The 19,870-nt window shown below is 38.5% G+C and overlaps 1 protein-coding gene across 1 annotated transcript in view; it reads left to right on the forward strand.

The window, feature by feature from the left end:
* The window catches only part of tjap1 (tight junction associated protein 1 (peripheral)), a 110,146-nt gene that overhangs the window by 23,934 nt on the left and 66,342 nt on the right, over positions 1 to 19,870 (forward strand). The window lies entirely within an intron of this gene.

Consider the following 19,870-nt stretch of genomic DNA (forward strand, 5'->3'; position numbering starts at 1 on the left):
CCACAGTAGCAGCGTGACTGTCAATGAAGAAGGCTTCGCAGAGGCTAGGGGTAACCTATGACGTAGACCTTGCACATGACTATATATTGGACTTTAGTGTTGGGCGATGTCCCCCATTTTGAGATTGCCCTATTGTCAGCCTGTTGGATCGCAGATACACGATAGTATCAGGGGGGCGTGGCAATAGTTTACTAATTAATTTATTTGTTCACTAAGTCACTTGATTGTTGGACAAAAAGAATCTGGTTTAATCCAAGGGCAACACTGTCATGACTGCAATCTTCTTAAAACTGATGCCATCAATCCGCCCACGTTATTAAAGCCCATTGTCATTCATTTAAACTAGGGCTGTGACGGTGGCAGTTTTTTACCACGGCGGTGGTAATGCACAAATTCACCGCGGTGGTGCGGTGGTTATAGATTGATTTTGTGTGTGAGTGTGTGGGGGGGGGGGCGCATGTGCGTACGTGCACGTGCACATTGATGCATATAGGTCTTATACATAATGCATACATATATTTTGAAATATAAAAATGTAAACGATGATCAGATAAACAGTTCTTAACAAACGTGCGTGTTTATAGGCGCCAAATTCTTTCTCCGCTGGTGCGCTTGTCACAGCGTCAAACAATGCTTAGGTTACTTAGCAACGAAAGATGCTCTGAAGCGCCCATGTGCTTTGAAGAGGAGGGAAGCGGCGCGTTCACGTGAAGCAACTGTGCGTATGTGTTTGGCAATTTCGGTGGCTGCTCGAGCTGAGCCCCAGGGCACACAGGAGATCGGCGCATTTCTGCCTGTTTATTGTAGCACTTCCACTCATGAAACAACAAGTGAGAAACCTTTTTGGGGTTAAAATGTTTCCAGCCGCGCTGAAAACGCGTTCTGATGGTGTACTGGTAGCGCAGATATGTCATATTGTCATCAAGCCTGGTTTATTATTTTCAGACATTTGCAAGTCATAAGCATATTATAACAATGTATGATTATCAAAGAATAATAGTCAACTTTATAATTGTTAATGTTATAAGTCTTGATGACGTATGCAGCTTGCAAATTCGACCTCCGAAGGCTACAGTCTTCGGATTGAGAAACGGCCAATATCTTTCCTCATTGTTCCGCGCCCAAGCCAGCGGGTCATCACTGATATCAGTTGCCTTCCCTTGCAAATTAGGGCATTAACTCCGCGTCTGCTGGATGTTTGCGTTAACACGAACCTGAAGACATGTCACTCGGCGAGATTGTACTTTATATTTTTCATAATTTGTGAGGTGCACACTACCGCGGGGCGCACTTCCCGACCGCCGGTTGACTCCACCACCGCGGTGGTGCGGTGGTAATTACAACCGTCCCAGCCCTAATTTAAACCAGCCCTAATTTTTTTACGTTACTTTCAAAAGTACATCCGAATCGATATGGAAGGTGCTGTATCGATGCGTGCATCGTCAGGCGTCCATGACGATGTATCGTCGTATCGATATTTTGAACACAGCACTAGAGGATTTGCCCAACAAATCCATGACAAATCAGTACGGATTGCTTCCTGTACTGCGGCTTTCGCGCGATCGCGAAAGTGAAAGTAAAACTCGAGCGTGCGCTCAAACGCTATTTAAAAAAAAGTAAAACTCGAGCGTGCGCTCAAACGCTATTTAAATACCCAATGCCTGAAATTCATACACCACAATTACCCATCCAAATCTGTGAGAATGCATAAGCATTTAAATATATTTTCCCTCCCTATAAGTCAAGATAGCCCGACGGGCAGGGCGGGTAAGCATTTTGATAGCCCGACTACAAAGCACAATAGCCCCGGGACGTCGGGCTAGCGATTTTGCGAGCCCTGGCTAGTCATCGTCGCATTAGGTCATAAAAAATAGGTGCGTCAACGAAATCATTTCGTTATCGTCATCGTTGACGAAAACAACACTGAAAACTAGTGCTGGGCAAAGATTCATCTAGATTAATCGCATACAAAATAAAAGTGATTTTTTGCATAATATAAGTGTGTGCTGTGCCTAATTATTATGTGTATTTTATAAATACACACACATTCATGTGTATATATATTTATTTATACATTTATATTTCTTTAATAAAATGTTTATGTATATGTGTGTTTTTAAATATACAGAAAAATTACACAAAACACACACATATATATTACTTAAAAAAAATTACTTTTATTTTGTATGCGATTAATCTAGATTCATCTTTGCCCAGCTCTAATGTAAACATAAAAATATCACATCGTAAGGCATGGGCAAACCAAGTCGGTTTTTTGAGCATTGGCCTGTCTAGTTTTTTGTGAGCGGACTCCATTTAAACTTTCATTAATCTGTCAGTTAAGCCTTGGCAACAGGCGGGTGATTTAAAATTTGTCAAGCCTCCTGTGTAATTCACGCAAGGAGTTTTATTTGCGTGATGCACAGAGTTGCTGGCCATGTAAAGTATTGTAAATTGGTCACTTAAGAGATTCCATTTTAATTTGGATGCTTGTTTGGACAGCTGCTTGTAGGAAGTAGACAGCGAGACAGCTCACTAGTTTTTGGAGGGGAGCCATACTGCTGGTGCAGCTCTTTAATGCCAGCTGCCCACATACAACTTGAAACAACATGATAACGATTAGGGCTGTCACACCTATCGACTGTTGTTACTGAAATACTTGCTTGTCTCAAACTCACCTCTTAGAAAGTGAAGAGGGGCTGATCAATAACAAGTGCTTTTCTCACTGATATCCTCTCATGTATCCAAGCCCTCACTTTGGCAAATCAGTGTGAAGCTTACTAACACAAGAACAGAAGCACCATTCAGTTCTCACTATGAAATAACAGTAAAACATGCATAACTGGGTTAAAGACTGTGTTTTTTATATGTGTGTAGGTTTTAAGTTCATTCACTAGCTGGCTAATATGAGACGTGACTTCACGCTTGCACGGGAGTCTCCATCTGTTGTCGGCCTCGCTGAGTCCCTGAGCCTTACGCAGATCAGCTTCAGTGAATTACAATGCTTCTCCTTGAATGCTGTTCATTTGCTTTTACTTTATACCCCACACGTCCTGTGCTTTGTATTCAACATTAGGATGCTGTTTTGTTCTGCTGTTCCATACCCTTACCACCTGAAGAAAATAATAAAAAGTGAATACTATTGCACAACCTTGGCATTTAAAGCCCTCTCTTGCCACTTTTGAATGTACATTGTGTATATTTTTGAAACAGAGTATATTTTGTGTATGTTTTCTGTATTGCTGTACATTTTCAAAGTCTTATTTATTATATAGCATGTCTGTACTTGTATCTTTTCTATCTGTCTGTCTGTCTGTCTGTCTATCTCTTTAAACAGTATAGCAGCATTAATCCTGACACATTTTTAGTTATTTAAATTATTGTGCAGTCTTTATGAAATAATTTCTTGATACAAAGAAGTATTAGTGTCACATTAAGTGGAAAGGTTTGTGATATTGTACCTAAAACCATAATGTCAAGGCTGTGGTGAACAGATTATTTTCAGGTCATTTTATTTTATTTCCCAGGCAGGTAGTTCTAAGAAACTTGAGTTTTCTACTCTCAATGGAATAAAACATATATAAAAAACAACCAAAGATTTTCATATGAATGACAGTTGGAGTAAAGGAGCTGATTTTAATGCAGACGCACACTGAGCAGTGTTTAACATTCACTGTTTGTTTAGTTCGTGAACATTTGACTTCAGATGTCACTTAAGGCTCATGTACCCAGACTTAGTTGTGTGGATGTTACAACCCCAAAACAGAAAAAGTTGGGACACTGTAGAAATTGTGAGTAAAAAAGGAATGGAATAATTTACAAATCTCATAAACTTATATTTTATTCACAGTAGAATATAGATAACATATCAAATGTTGAAAGTAAGATATTTTGAAATGTCATGCCAAATATTGGCTCATTTTGGATTTCATGAGAGCTACACATTCCAAAAAAAGTTGGGACAGGTAGCAATAAGAGGCCAGAAAAGTTAAATGTGCATATAAAGGAACAGCTGGAGGAGGACCAATGTTTAGGAATGGGAATGTTGTCCTATTCTTGTCTAATACAGACTTCTAGTTGCTCAACTGTCTTAGGTCTTCTTTGTCGCATCTTTCGCTTTATGATGCACCAAATCTTTTCTTTGGGTGAAAGATCTGGACTGCAGGCTGGCCATTTCAGTACTCAGATCCTTCTTCTATGCAGTCTTGATGTTGTAATTGATGCACTATGTGGTCTGGCATTGTCATGTTGGAAAATGCAAGGTCTTCCCTGAAAGAGACGACGTCTGAATGGGATCATATGTATCTAGAACTTGGATAAACCTTTCAGCATTGATGGTGCCTTTCCAGATGTGTAAGCTGACCATGCCACACGCACTCATGCAACCCCAAACCATCAGAGATGCAGGCTTCTGAAAAGAGCGCTAATAACAACTTGGGTTGTCATTGTCCTCTTTAGTCCGGATGAAATAGCATTCCAGTTTTCCAAAAAGAACTTCAAATTTTGATTCGTTGGACCACAGAACAGTTTTCCACTTTGCCAAAGTCCATTTTAAATGAGCCTTGCCCAGGGAAAACGCCTGTGCTTCTGGATCATGTTTAGATATGGCTTCTTTTTTGACCTACAGAGTTTTAGCTGGCAACAGCGAATGACACGGTGGATTGTGTTCACTGACAATGTGTTCTGGAAGTATTCCAGAGCCCATGTTGTGATTTCCATTACAGTAGCATTCCTGTATGTGATGCAGTGCCATCTAAGAGCCCGAAGATCACAGGCATCCGGTATGGTTTTCCGGTCTTGACCCTTACGCACAGAGATTGTTCCAGATTCTCTGAATCTTTGAATGATATTATGCACTGTAGATGATGATAACTTCAATCTCATTGCATTTTTTCTCTGAGAAGCTCAGAAAACTATTTTTCACCGCAGCATTGGGAGAATTGGTGATTCTCTGCCCATCTTGACCTCTTAGAGACACTGCCATTCTGAGAGGCTCTTTTTATACCCAATCATGTTGCCAATTGACCTAATAAGTTGCAAATTGGTCTTTCAACTGTTCCTTATATGTACATTAAAATTTTCTGGCCTCTTATTGCTACCTGTCCCAACTTTTTTTGGAATGTGTAGCTCTCATGAGATCCAAAATGTGCCAATATTTGGCATGACATTTCAAAATATCTTACTTTCAACATTTGATGTGTTATCTATATTCTACTGTGAATAAAATATAAGTTTATGAGATTTGTAAATTATTCCATTCCTTTTTTACTCACAATTTCTACAGTGTCCCAACTTTTTCTGTTTTGGGGTTGTAAATTGAAGATGTTATGCACGTATGTCCTCAGTTTCTCTAATGTTGTCCTGAGGCAAGACGATATCAGCTTACTGTTCTGTGTTATACTAATAAATAGCTGGTCCTCAATCTTTGTCTTTCCATTTCCTGGTTCTGTTATTGTATCTCTCTCATTGTTGCCAATTGTTTACACTACAGGCTCTGTTTCATGTCATGAGATGTGGATAGAGAATGCTCATGCAACGACAGTTCAGTCGGTTGCTGAATGAAATTAGAATGTGATTTCTATCTTATTGGTTTATCTTTATGATCTCCTCCTGCAGAATAATCAAAAGGCCCACTGGGTTCAGATAGGAGAGAGGTGTCAGAGGCTTTTGAAATTAACTTGGGAGAGCAGAGGTGGGGCTTAAGACCTGGAGTGCCTTTTGAAAAAATGTATTGATCTCTATATGTTCTCCTGCTGCGCTGATATCAGGGTTTGTGTGTTTTAAAGTGCTGTTGTTTATTAAACATTTTTTCGAGTATATAATTGGCTATAATTATATTAAATTATAAGATCTATTGATCTTCCATTTATATATTTATACAGGGCTCCATTGTGCAGTCTGTGTCCAAAGCACTGGAGGTTGGACCACTTGTTGTCTTTCAGAGCTTTTATCATGTTGGTGCCGCTGTCTGTAGTCATACAAATGAGTAGGCCTTCAGCAAGGTTCCAAGAGCTCAGAGCCTGGGCAATTATTTCGCCTGTGTGGTGTCAAGAAAATAAGCCATTTGTAGGCAAACGAAATGCACGTCAAACTTCTATAGGGCTGCAGCGCTCAGCTGGACCATAAATTCTTCATAGCGATCCTTTGGCATGTACTGTTATATAGTTCTGGCAAGGCAACATCAGAAAAATATTTGCAGCTTTGTAGCACATACCTGGGGTCCAAAACTTTCAGTGTGTGAATAAACCCCAGCTTTTCAAGATATATATGGGTACCATGTCTTTAGCAATTTATATTGGGACTCCATCCATGATCACTTTCCACCATGCCCCATAAGTTATCATACAGGATACACAGGGCTCCAGACTGCCTCCAAATGGTGGCATTTTGCCCCTAAAATTTGAGAGTGTGCCACTGAATTTTACATGTGCAACCAGTAAATTTGACCTTTTTTTCCAAAAGTGCACAATAAAATGTGACACTGAATTTTAAACAGCACATTGTACTTTCTGTATCTATCATTAAAGTATTTATTAGTAAAACAGTGGAAATTAGTAGAAATGTAAATATTTGGTTAGCATGTTGATTTACGGTGTGTGCCCCTAAATTTTCTGGTTGCGCCCCTAAAATTTTTAGTTGGGGGCCACTGTGCTCCTAGTGAAAAAAGTTAGTCTGGAGCCCTGATACAGTTTGAAAAATTTAGGTGTACGACTGTAGGTTGTTTTTTAGCGTGTATGCTTGTCTTTTATTTTATAGGGCGCATTTTCTTCAAAACCATTGCATCCCAGCGACGAAAGCGTGCCTAGTCTCGGACCGCTCAAAATACAATGTGAGGGCATGCTTCTGGGGGAGTAGGGAGTAGGTGGGACAATCGCGGTTTGGCTAGGTTTGGTTGGGTGATGCCGCGAAAACTGAATCAATTCCAAATTGCAGATGACACTGTGCCTTTCTTAGGAACGAGTTCTTCCCCGCTTGCTGCCATGTTGTTTGTGTATTTCTATGGGAAAGACGGAGGGAGTGCTGAACCCATTCGGAACTACGGGAGCCCAAAGAGGAGTGTCGGCGCATGTCGACGTAAGCTACACATTCGACTGACTAGGAGCACTGTAGCCCCCGAAAATTTTAGGAGAGCAAGCAGAAAATTTAGGGGCACACCTTAGATCAGAATGCAATGCAATTATTTGTGTTTTTCCCCGAAATAACTGTATTACTGACAAATACTTTGATAATAAATCAAAAAGCTTTGAACCGGTTCACGGAACGAAAACCAGAAACATTTGATGTTTTGCGAGGAAAAGAAACGAAACTAGAGACTTATAAAAAATATGTCCCGGAACAGAAACGTTTATTTAAAATAATGGTAACTGGTTAATACCGTTATTTTTTTTTTCGTTCTTTGACAAGATCTGTGTAATACTTGGTGAAGTTCACTTCCGGTCGTCGTTGACTCATCGGAGAAATTAAAATTTTGCCACCAGCAAGTAGCCGACTCAAGCCCAAGTCTCTAATGCTCAGTCATAAGAGGTAAATATTGTAGGCTACCAAGTATCTCAAGATGTTTGTTTTCTTAAAACTAATTATTAGTGGTGTAACGGATCGCAGTTGATCCGTGATCCGTACAAATCGGATTTGTCTCTGACAAAAGTCATATTAGTTTCTTTTCAGCTGGCTTTTAGATTAATTAGGTCCACTGTCTGTTTTGGTTTTCTCTTTTCATTCCGAATCTTCAGTTTTCTTTTTATTTTGTGTCACAAACTTATCCATTATTAACTTTTATACCCGCTACTGCCTATACCGCCTTTTGTTCTGCTTCAGTTAACATTCCGACGTTAATTCATTCTTCTAGGCTTTGGTTCTGCGTGCCATTTTCTTCACAGTCTGATGTTATTTTAAGTTTATTTTATTTAAATGTGTCATTTGGGGGTATGGTCAATAAATAAAGGAATTAATAGACATGGGCACCTTTGTCACACCCCACTTGAAATGTTCCTATTCTCCACCAGTTTGGCCCGCCCCACACTTTGAGAAACGCTGACTTAAATTTATATGCTTATGTGGCACGTCATTATGCACAATTGATCAGACTTTCACGAAGTTATGAATTAATCTGCTTTCTGTCTTTCAACCTGAAAAAAACAACAACTAAGAAGTTCAAAATTTGCAGGTTGTACATGGACAAGTAAAAAAGTTATAAAATCTGGTCGCAGTGTGGAGCCCTGATATGTATTGAATGTATCTCATTGACTTTGCTGTGCAGTTATATTGTTCTGCGGACATCACATTAGAGTAGTATCTTATAGTAACAATGAATATAAAGGTTATCAAGTTAATTTAATTTATTTGTATAAATTTATATATATTTTTATTTATTTTAAAGGAGCCTGTTTTCTGTGTGTGTATGTATCGGGTATTCTTATGCATCATTTAGATTGTAAAGACTGTTCATGGTGTCATATGTCGTTCGGTTATTTTGGTTGGTTTGTGGATAAGGGTCTCATTACGCGTGTTTGCTGTAGTGAAGTGGGACTGTTTCTGGTACAGTTAAAGCACCGTTGTGCGTTGTAGATGGCGTGAGAGCTCTGATGAAGTGCGTTGTATTGTTCAGGTGAGTGTGAAGAGGAAGATCGCAATTAATAGAGTGTGTTATTCATTTAATTAGACCCCTTCAGTTTCATTAGCTAACGCAGACCTGACACTCTCACACACGCTTATATAGACACACAGCAAGAGACTGCATGTGTAACACAGCCTTTGGGCCCCATACAGTCCTTAAATTTTCCTAAATTCTGCATTTAAAATTTTTTTAATACATTGTTTTAAAATGTACTTGATTTTTAACTGATTAATTTGATAAAGTTTTTTTGAAGTAACTCGCATTACTTTAAGAAATAACTCTTAATGTGTACATTTATAAAGTAATGCGTTATTTACTTGTTACTTCAGAAAAGTAATATCATTACGTAATGCACGTTACTTGTAATGCGTTTCCCCCAAAACTGATTATGCAGCTTTAATTTTTTGACTAGTGGGAGCCCCCCTCCCAAAGTGAAATCTCATTCCCACTCAACATCTCAACACAGTGTCTATCAATGTGATGCACCCTTTTACTGTAGATAATGCAGATTATGCCCTATAGGCTAAAAGCACATTTCACTCTTTTCGGAAGCCCATGCCACAACGGTTTCTAAGTGCTTGCTATATCCTGAAAACAAAGGCTCTGCTGATGCCTGCTTCACGAGGTGTAATGTGATTTACATTTTACAGCACTATCAATGTATCTATGAATTCATCATACTTTGAGTTTATCCTCAATTGCACTATATAAGTGAAACCCAGATCATTTAGAGCAAAAGAAAAATAAATAATGTTTATGGGCAGATCGAAATGCTTATTCTTTTTAATATTTTTGTTTAAAATCTACACAGTCAGAAAAAATTGTCTCAAAATGGTCCCAAGCTGTCACTGGAGTAGTATCCTTTAAAAAGGATTTATGTACCATTAATGCATTATGTACCATTTATGTATACATTTGTACCTTTTGAAGTACTAATATGAACTCTTTGGGTGCAAAGATGTACATTTTGAATAAGTACTGCCCCATATTTTGACAATATAGGATATTATTTCATACATATTTAGTGCTGCAATAACAAACTGATTAATACAAATGTCCATGGAAAAATGTAACATTTCATTAAATTTGGCTTTTACAAAAACAATCAGCACACATCCCATAGTTTCAGAGGAGCTCACTCATTCAGGCTGCACAGAGTGGGTTTGGAGCAAGGTTATCTCGAGCAGGATTAAAAATTTCATTTAAATTGCATCTGAGAATTACAGCATGCGATAGTCACGTCCTAATATTGCTTGTTTGAATAGTCTGCTCACAAATAATTGACAGTTTTATCTCTCCCTGAATGGGAAAACTTCTGAGCTGTTTTATAACAGGAAAACATTTGTTAAACAATTAAACTTGTCATCATGTGTGATTGTGCACCCAGAGCTCAATCGTATGAAAAATGCAAAAAAAGTTTTTTTTTAAAGAAAATAAATGCATGACACACTTTGACAATCTTTTGTGAACTGCAAACTGAATTAAAGTTTTATTTTAATTTCCTCCACAAACAAAATGTAATCAGACAGAAGTAATTAAATTCACCTGTCACTGTCAGCTTTTGATTCATTGCACTATTTATGTGCTTCAGGCTTGGGTTTCATTTCCGCTGTTTATCTAAACACAAGATACTAATGTGAAAAAGCAGGCTTGTGCCATTTAAATTTAGGTGAAAAGCATATATGCATGGATATCCCTCCATGATGCCACGGTACTGCCAGTTGTTGTATGTAAAATGTACGTAAATACGGTGGTATTACCATCTGAGACCATGACTGTACATTAGTACCACCACAGTATTTTTAGGGGATGAAAACAGTGATCCATGATGCTTTTCATTTGGGAACCAACAAATTAAGCAACGGTACCCTGTCAGAAATAAAGGTACAAAACTGTACTTTTTCTGACGATGGGGTGGTACCATCAAAGGTTCATTTTTGTACCTTTATGGGTATCCAACACATTAAAATGTTGTACTTTTTGGAGTACAATATTATACCCTAAGGACCTATTATGTACCTTAAAGGAATATTCATTTTTCTTAAAAGAAAAATCCAGATAATTTACTCACCACCATGTCATCCAAAACGTTGATGTCTTTCTTTGTTCAGTCGAGAAGAAATTATGTTTTTTGAGGAAAACATTGCAGCATTTTTCTCATTTTAATGGACTTTAATAGAGCCCAACATTTAATACTTAACTCAACACTTAACAGTTTTTATCAACGGAGTTTCAAAGCACTATAAACGATCCCAAACGAGGCGTAAGGGTCTTATCTAGCGAAACGATTGCCATTTTTGATAAGAAAAAAAAATCCACTTTTAAACCACAACTTCTCGTCTAGATCAGGTCGTGATGCGTGATGTGACCCCACGCAATACGTCATGACGTCAAGAGGTCACAGAAGACGAACGCGAAACTCCGCCCCAGTGTTTACAAATGTGTTGAAAGAGGACCGTTCCGACGTTGTTTTATGTCGAATGATACTAATTAATGTCTTTGTGTCAGTTTATTGTTTACAATGGTCCGCAAATGTGCGTTTTATATATGTAACACGTGACCTCCCTACGTCACTACGCATTTACGTTAGGTTGCGCTGGATCAGACCTAGACGAAAAGTTGTGGTTTAAAAGAGCATATTTTTTATTTTTCTTGTCAAAAATGACAATCGTTTCACTAGATAAGACCCTTATGCCTCGTTTGGGATCGTTTAGAGTCCTTTGAAACTCCGTTAAAAAACTGTTAAGTGTTGAGTTAAGTGTTGAGTGGGTTCTATTAAAGTCCATTAAAATGAGAAAAATCCTGCAATGTTTTCCTCAAAAAACATAATTTCTTCTCGACTGAACAAAGAAAGACACCAACATTTTGGATGACATGGTGGTGAGTAAATTATCTGGATTTTTCTTTTAAGAAAATGGAATATTCCTTTAAGAAACAATTTTGTACCAGTTTAAGTGTTTTGGGGTAACAAAACTGTTAACTGTACATTTTAAAAGTACACAATAGATCCTTAAGGTGCAGTAAAAGTACCCAAAAAAAAAGGTACAACATTGTATTATGTTTTCTATACCTGCAAGGGTACAAAACGGAACCTTAGGTGGTACCACACCAGAGACAGAAACGGTACATTTAAAAAAAAACAATTCTGACAGTGTACTTCTGCCAGGGACAGTCGAATGGCTTTGCTTAAAGGTGAAAATTGAATATGAATATTAAAAGAATATTCCACTTTCATAAAAAAACTAAATTCCCTGTAATTTGACGCATGACTTATGCGAAACTACCGCCCCAGTTAAGGTAGCACAGAATTGTTTTGGTAATGTCACTATTCACATCAGTTCCAAGTCAATTTCACATCAGTTCCTCTGTGTTTGGCAGATGCTGTTGTGTTTTGACAGATCTGTCTGTTGCCATATGGTCAGTGCGTGCAGGCTATCTGAGAATAGGAGAAACATTGGTACAGTATCAGGGTCTGCTGCACATTGAGCTGACAGCTCCCAAAACCAACCGCTGACTCGATTTAACCTGTCACACACAACAGATACATCTGTGACTCAGCCCACCCCTTTCCCTGCTCTATATGTGTGTGTTTGGATAGCTTGTGGACTCAATTCAGCTCCGATCCTGAGCCCATGTGACCAGTGCAGTGTTTGCCTGCATCTGAGGACTGATGGGATTACATGATGGTCAACAGAGCAGGAATTAGGCCTTTGTGTGAAAGCTTTCTGTGTGTAGACAATGCTTACAGACCTAAGAGCAGCTGTTGATTCTAGATTAGTTTGTCAGGAGATATTTTGCTCAAATGTTGAGTATTCTCAGTTTGAATCTGCCAACCATCTACAGCAGGGGTGGGCAACTCCTGGTCCTGAGGGCCAGTGTCCCTGCAGAGTTTAGCTCCAACCCTAATCAAACACAGCTGAAAAATCTAATTGAAGTCTTCAGGACTGTTTGGAAATGACATTCAGGTGTGTTGGATTAAGGTTGGAGCTAAACTCTGCAGGACTGTGGCCCTCGATGCCCACCCCTGATCTACAGTCCTTTCTTTTTCTGGCTGATGCATGAGCACTTTTTGAAAAGGTGCAGTTGTAATTTTATTGGCTGTTTTTTATATATAGCGTCTGGAATGCCTGGAGGACGCAGAATGTCAGCTGTTACTTCACCTGAGTGCTTTGGTTGCTGTGATACTTCTGCTTTGTTTATCAGTCATTGTACGATGCGCTGGTTGGATGCTGTGGTAATGTCCCGGCCCTCCTCCACTGTGATTGGATGACCGTGTGAGAACTGACATTGACGAGCGGTGCTTTAAACCCAAAGTTGAATCTTTTTCAGCTCTCTGCGCTTAGCGCGGAAGAAAACTGCTAGCTGCTGGCTTTTTTGAAAAACGCAGACCTTCCATTGGAAACAATTGAAAACATACACGTGCCGCGAGTGTAAAAGCTTTGGTGTGCATGCCCCCTCAGCCTAGACTTGCCTAAACGCCCTGGTATACTACACTTTCAGCGTCCATCTTTGTTTCGTACCTGCACATGTCAACACAGGTTCCAATTAGAGTTTTTCAGTAATATAATATTTAACAATTTGTTCTCTTCCTTTGTTGTTCAGTGAGCTATACTACGGCGCATGCACCGTGACCTGCTGATGTACTTGCCAATGTTTTTTTCCCCTTTTTTTTAAGCTTATGCAAACATTGTAAACAATACTTAAACAGCCAGTATAAATGAGCTAACCCTTAAAATTCTGTAAAAGACATTACCGGTGAAGTGAAAAGCATTAAATGAGCAGTAGCCTTAACCTCTCGACGCGCACTAATTCGTGGGTGGGATGACGTCAGTTTTTTAACGCTGCTAACAATATCTATATAGCCTACTGTCTACAAACATTAATAATATTAACATTACTATACATTGTTTGAAAGGTCTACGGGTTTAGCATCAGTGTATGGTTTCTGTTTTGAGATACAGATGCTCTAGCATCATAAATGTAGTATTTTGTGACAGAAGTCCAGATGACAACATGCAAAATATAAATGGGACTTCTTACCTTTGTGTTGATACAACGATCGTGAATCGAATCCATTCTGTTTCATGTGTGTGAATAACCCATGAAAACAGTTTAATAGAGTACATCCAATGACCATTTTATGTCCATAAATGCGTATAATCATGAAATATAGATATTAAGTCCCTTTAGGTTCCGCTAAACACATAAACCCGCATTCAAACTTTGTTTTTAAAGGTAGGCGGGAGTATAATGCATAATATCCAAACAACGCTGTCAAATACCGTGACGTCATCTGACTCGCTTGTTCCTCCAATGACTTCGTGGAAAATATTGATGGACAGAACGTGTAGCCAATTAGATAATGAATCCAACGATCTTTGTGTGACGTTTTTTTTCCTGGTGTAGAAACTGCATTTTATATGCTAACATAAGGATAATTAATAATAAAAACGAACGTGTATGCATGAAAACAAAGACTTTTATTTTGGTGCTGACGGGCACTTAGAAAAGGTACTTTTTTTTACATTTTTGGGCCTATTGACCTCAAACGTAAAACATAACTTCTTTAGACTTGTGACTTTGGGATCATTCCATTTCTAGGTTTCACACACACACACATTTATCATTAAGTTTTTTTATAGTAATAAAAAAAATTATTCCAGTGTTCTTCAGCCTCTCTAACTTTTTTTAATTTTTAACTTAAAATAATTGAAACCTGGAAAATGAAGTGTCTTCTTTCTAATGAAACTATAGTTATGCTTATACTCTAAATGGTTTAGTAAAAACAACCCTTTTAGTGCAGGTAAGTCTTTTCGTGGTTTGGGCTAGAGTGGGGGTGCTTTCCAAAAGGTTTTAACCCTCCGGTGGCGTATTAAAAACAAACATTCGAATAGCATTTTTCCCCTAGTTCCAATGCATACTTGACCTTGAATAAGGGTGAAAGGCAGAGTTTGTCAAAGTTCTTCAAATGGGGTGAATATACACCCCCTTTATTTTGTTCTTGCAACCTAAAAGTCTGTCACTTGATCACCTCTCCCCAATACATCACCTTTGCATATTAAATTATACAGTAACTGCTGATTTGATTCCTCAGAAAGTTACTTACTGGCCCACTCAAGCGCAAGATTGCAGGTTTGGGTAAGGTAATTTCTTTGTAATGCTTTGCTGAGATGAAAACTCAGCCTCAGAAGTTGTCTTGGCTAAGGGCGGGGGACGAGAAAGCAGAAATGAAAGATGAAACGCTTCAACCCTTGGCATCTAAATGAAGGATGATTACTTTGTTCTGATTTAGACCCGTGTCTCAAATGTTCTGGGCGTCACACTTAATGCCACATGAAACTACATGCCCACGTTAATTGAGGGGGTTAGAAACAACCTTGAGTCACAACCGGTCCTTTATGCGCCACCTTGATGTGAAATGACGCTGTGGTTGATGATACAGGATGGCGTGATACAATCACAGTGTGTCTACCTTCCCGTGTTATTGAGCGCTCCCTTCATCTGCTTCCTAAATAAGTATTGCTGTCACTCGCCCTGTTTCCATTGTTTCACATAATCAAACGCATCTCCAGCAAAGCTTTCAAAGCTCGTCCGCTGCTGCACAGCGCATTGTTTTCATGCAGCTCTCCGTTGTTTACACATTTTGATCTCCTGATCAAGAAAATTCATTGGTTCGTCAGTTTCGCTCTTCAATACTTGTGGAGAACTTCTGATCTTGTTACATCCTGCTGTGCAGTGGACCTCAATACATAATGGGAAGTTTTACGCCTTAATCTGATTCCAGTGCTTTCAGGCTTTATGCTGCTAGTCAAAAGCCAGACACCATTAGCTGATCTGCAAGCCTGCCCAGCATGGGCGTCTGCTCCTTATGGGAAGTGAAGGAAAAGTTTTAAAAGGTCTTTTAAGCAAACAGCTCTAAGGATTCTTCCACACAATACCAATGTGTATTGTGTAGCTGGATCAAATCTTACTGCGCTGGGCCTGGGAAATTCAGTGTCCTTATGTGACTTCTGTTTTTTTCTTTACTGACTTCCAGTGAAAAATATGAGAATACAGACCAGCAGTCTTGGTTTGCTAAAGCAGGCATGTAATTGATTTACTCTGGGTTTTATTGCTCTTGCAGTATTTACTTTGTTGTGGTCTGGCAGCTTCTCAGCTCTAAAAAGAATAAATGGATTAGTTTACTTTCAGTGCTTGTTATTGCAATTTTATGCAAATTTTTAAGATTTCAACCTTCAAAACTTAATGCCGGGGCTGTTGCCTAGCGGTTAACGCTTCATACTTTGCAGGAATTCAATTGCTTCTTGGGAAATAAAATTTCTCGCCTTCCATACAGTACATGTTTCTCAACTGTTTAAAATAGTAACACTTTGTTTGTTCAAATTGTGGGTGAATTTCCCCATAATTTTCGCATTGCTCTTTCCCATACAAACCTGCTCAAAGTGATCATAGCTATTAAGGATGAAAACTGACTTGAAAACGGCATTAAAGATGCAATTTGTGTAATCCTTGCCGCTAGAGGGCGCACAATCAAAACAATAACAATGACGTAGATTCATGATGCTCTGAAGTAGCGTGGAATTATGGGATTTGTTGTCTTTAACTCAATAGCTGATGTTCATTAATCAGACGGGTACAAGAAATCATGTGAACAGATGAGGGAATTAAGATTAATAAATGTTGCGTTTGATGACATTGCTTTATAGGGCTGCACGATTCGGAGAAAAAATCTAATTGCGATTTTTCTGATCAAAATTGCGATTCACGATTTGAAGTGCGATCCATTAGTATATAATAAAAGAGCTACATCCAGGTTTGTTGTGGTGGTTTTAATAGGCTACCACCAAAGAAAGATGCTGTGCTACTGTTTATTTAAAACCTCTTAAACATTGTACCAAGTTGTCTGCAGGACTTTGCTCTTCTGCAGACAAACTTTTTTTTTTTAATCTAAGAACATTAAAATACAATTTAACAAAAATTTATTGAAAGTTTTATTTAAAATAACATATAGGCCAATGTATTTTGGCTGTCACTACAACAATGCTTCTGACAAGCAAATGTTTAGTTTTTTCTTTTAATCATAAGACTATACTCATCTTGTTTTACTTTTCAGGCATCTGTAATAATGTAAATATATTAGTTATTAGAATCTATGATTTAACATAAGCAAAAAATACAAATAAAACACTGCACAGTCCTCACTGTAGGATTTTAAATGTGGAGCTGCAGAAGCTTGTTCAGTTAAGAGTAAGGAGAGATTTAAATTTTTGGTGTGTAATAAACATTTCTGACACAGAAAGCACCAGGTTACTGTCACTTTAAGACAGAAGACAGCTTTAAAACTGCTCTGCTTCAATATACTGATAAACATCCAGCTGTTTATGTTCACTTAGACAAGAAAGAAAACTTAAGTTTAGTGATCACGCGTGTGCTGACTGCTCTCTGTGTGCGCGCTTCATGAACTCTCGTGCCTATAAATATTCAAAGTGGTGCAGATGTGCGGGTGCAAGAAAGTATAATGTACCTCTTTCGTCTGCTGTGTTCCGGGCTTTAATGAAAGCTGCTTATAGTCTGATGAGGCGCTTGTCATTGTTTGCGATGCATGACGAGAAACGGACGTATATACACCTTTCTTTAAGTCCAACATTACACACAAGGGAAATGTTTTCGCACATTTCTGTACTTTCATTTGCCGGTTAATGAGTTATAATGGGTTTTTAAAACGACTGAATCCAAAATCTGCCAACTTCATGACATTCCGTGTTGTGCAGTTAATTCCATTTGTATGCATTTCGCGATTCTGTCCGTGTTTTCCGCATCGCGGAAATCATATGGCCGTACACTTTGTTGAGGAGTTGAACTGCTGCTCGCTCATGTTTTCCTAATGGTGTTATCTGACGTGTAGTCAGCACCTCAGTGTTAATGCACTCTATTGGTTTAAACTGCATCAAACGTAAAATGTGCATGAAGCAAACTGTCAAAAACTGCGTACTAGAGGATTGTTATTTGATAGTTTTTAATCGAAATAATCGCAGCTCTTGCGATTCGAAAATCGCATCCATTCACATCACGATTTCGGTTTTAAAAACGATTAATCGTGCAGCCCTATTGCTTTATTTCATTGTGTAAGGTATCGTGTAATGTTCAAAACGCAATTGTTGTCATAGATGTTACAATATTAGTTTAATACAATGTTTTTTTTTTTTTTTTTTTGAAAAACGCTTTGGAAAAGGTAGTCGACTGAGTACCAAAACACACTTGTAGCCAATCAGCAGTAAGGGGGGTTTACTAACCGACATCATTGCCTGGGTTGCGTATGTGTGGGGCAGGTCTATCAAAAGAAGGTCCAGATTCTATTGGGGTAGTGGCGTGTTTGTTTAGGTGATTTCCTATGCAAACATTGGCTTTCAGAGATTGTGCACCCCGCCTTTAATGAAATAAATATTAATGGTATTTAGGGCCGGGACTCGATTAAAAAAATGAATCTAATTAAATAGAGGCTTTGTAATTAATTAATCAAAATTAATCACATATAAATATTTGACCTGAGAACATTGAGAAGTTATTTTTTCACATGGATTTTTAGTTTACCATGAATAATGACTGAATACATAAGCTTAAGCAACAAAATATTGTTTATTTTTGTTCAACCAAGTCGTTGTACCCGGAGTCGTGCTAACGTCCACGCTAGCTGCTATATGTTTTGCATTGAGATGATACTTGAGGCTCGATGTGCTGTGGGTGATATGTGAATTCCTTGTTGGATAGCTTACACACATTGGTAATAGAACCATTGTAAAGGTTATAAACTATATTATATTTTTAGTAAATTATATTTCCCAGTATACTTGTAGTATAATTTGACAAAATAACTGACTTGTCTTATTCATGTCTTGATTCTCAGTTATAAAGATTGTGATGCACTTTTTTTTAGAAAGATCGTCTACCCCTAAAGCCAAACCTTCTCAGTAAAAATGTTGAAAACCCTGAAATGTGTCCTGCTGACTTGGATTCTGTCCTTTCTGTGAGTAAACAGCAGAGCGCCACTTTCAGGTGACAAGCTTGATGTCACCATGGCAACTGAGATGTGATACATTGTAACCTTGCATTAAAAACTCACGCCAGGGAATCAGGTCATTTTAAATGCAACTAGGAGAAGGTTAATGCAACTCCGAAAAAATGAATAGAGCGTCCAGATCAATGTCTGGATTCACTAAACTAAACTAATCAGGTGTAATGTATGTGTATTTATTTTTCAGCTATAGATCGACCGGTCAAGCACTTATTTAGAGTTTTCTTTCCATATGCTTTTTTGTAAAGAACAAATAAAGTGAAGCTAAATTGAAAAAAGCTCAATAAAGATTTAGAAAATCAGTATATGGGTTTAGAATTACATGGGGTACATTATTAAGTAAAGATTGAAGTTTTAGGGTAAACTTTTGGCACTTTTTGATTGCATAGCACCTCACTGGTCAGGTCGTGTCAGTTCCTTTTTAATTTGGCTTAGTTATCTTTTCAATTGTGTTTAGGACGCTGTGCCTCATACCTCTTGAAAAGTGAAGCCGTTGTCTTTTTGATCTCCCCCTGGTGGATGGCTCCAGTACAAGTCATAAACCCCGCCCTCTCCATGCAAACGAGCAGGACTTGGCTCTAAATAAAATAATTATTTACACTTTCAATAAAATTTTCCGAAAGATGGTTTGGTCTTTTAAGGTAGTTGTTAACACGCGGATATACGTTCAGTTGTTCATTTTTGTGATAAGTTTCATTTAAGCTAGTAATTTGATGCTATAGGAATGGGGCGTGTCGTTATGATTGGTGTGGTTGAATTGGGCGTCCGAGCGTTTGGGTGGAAGTTTGATTCTGTGGCTCCGCCTCTGGCTCCACGGACGATTCCTTCTGCGCATGCCCTGGCTCCAAACGGACATTTTTATGTAACATGGCAGCGCAATGGTCGGACAATTTTTGCTTCAATTCATTACAATGGAAGCTGCGTCGCGTCGTCCATCTTTTTTTTACATTCTATGGTTCAGGACCACTTCAGAGTGGGAAGGAATAAAGGTGCGTTGTTATATTGGCGCTGCCTCCTTCTGTGACATCATACAAAAAGTGGGAGCGAGCGTCGTTGGAATTCAGTGTTTCCCTTACATTCATTTATTTGTCAGTCCGCCACAAAATCAAAATCGGCCACCACAAATAGATGTTTGCATATCGCGTTTATTCCTACCTCTGTCTCACATGACAGTTTCTGTACAA

This window comes from Paramisgurnus dabryanus, chromosome 20, assembly GCF_030506205.2.
Source record: "Paramisgurnus dabryanus chromosome 20, PD_genome_1.1, whole genome shotgun sequence".
NCBI lineage: Eukaryota > Metazoa > Chordata > Actinopteri > Cypriniformes > Cobitidae > Paramisgurnus > Paramisgurnus dabryanus.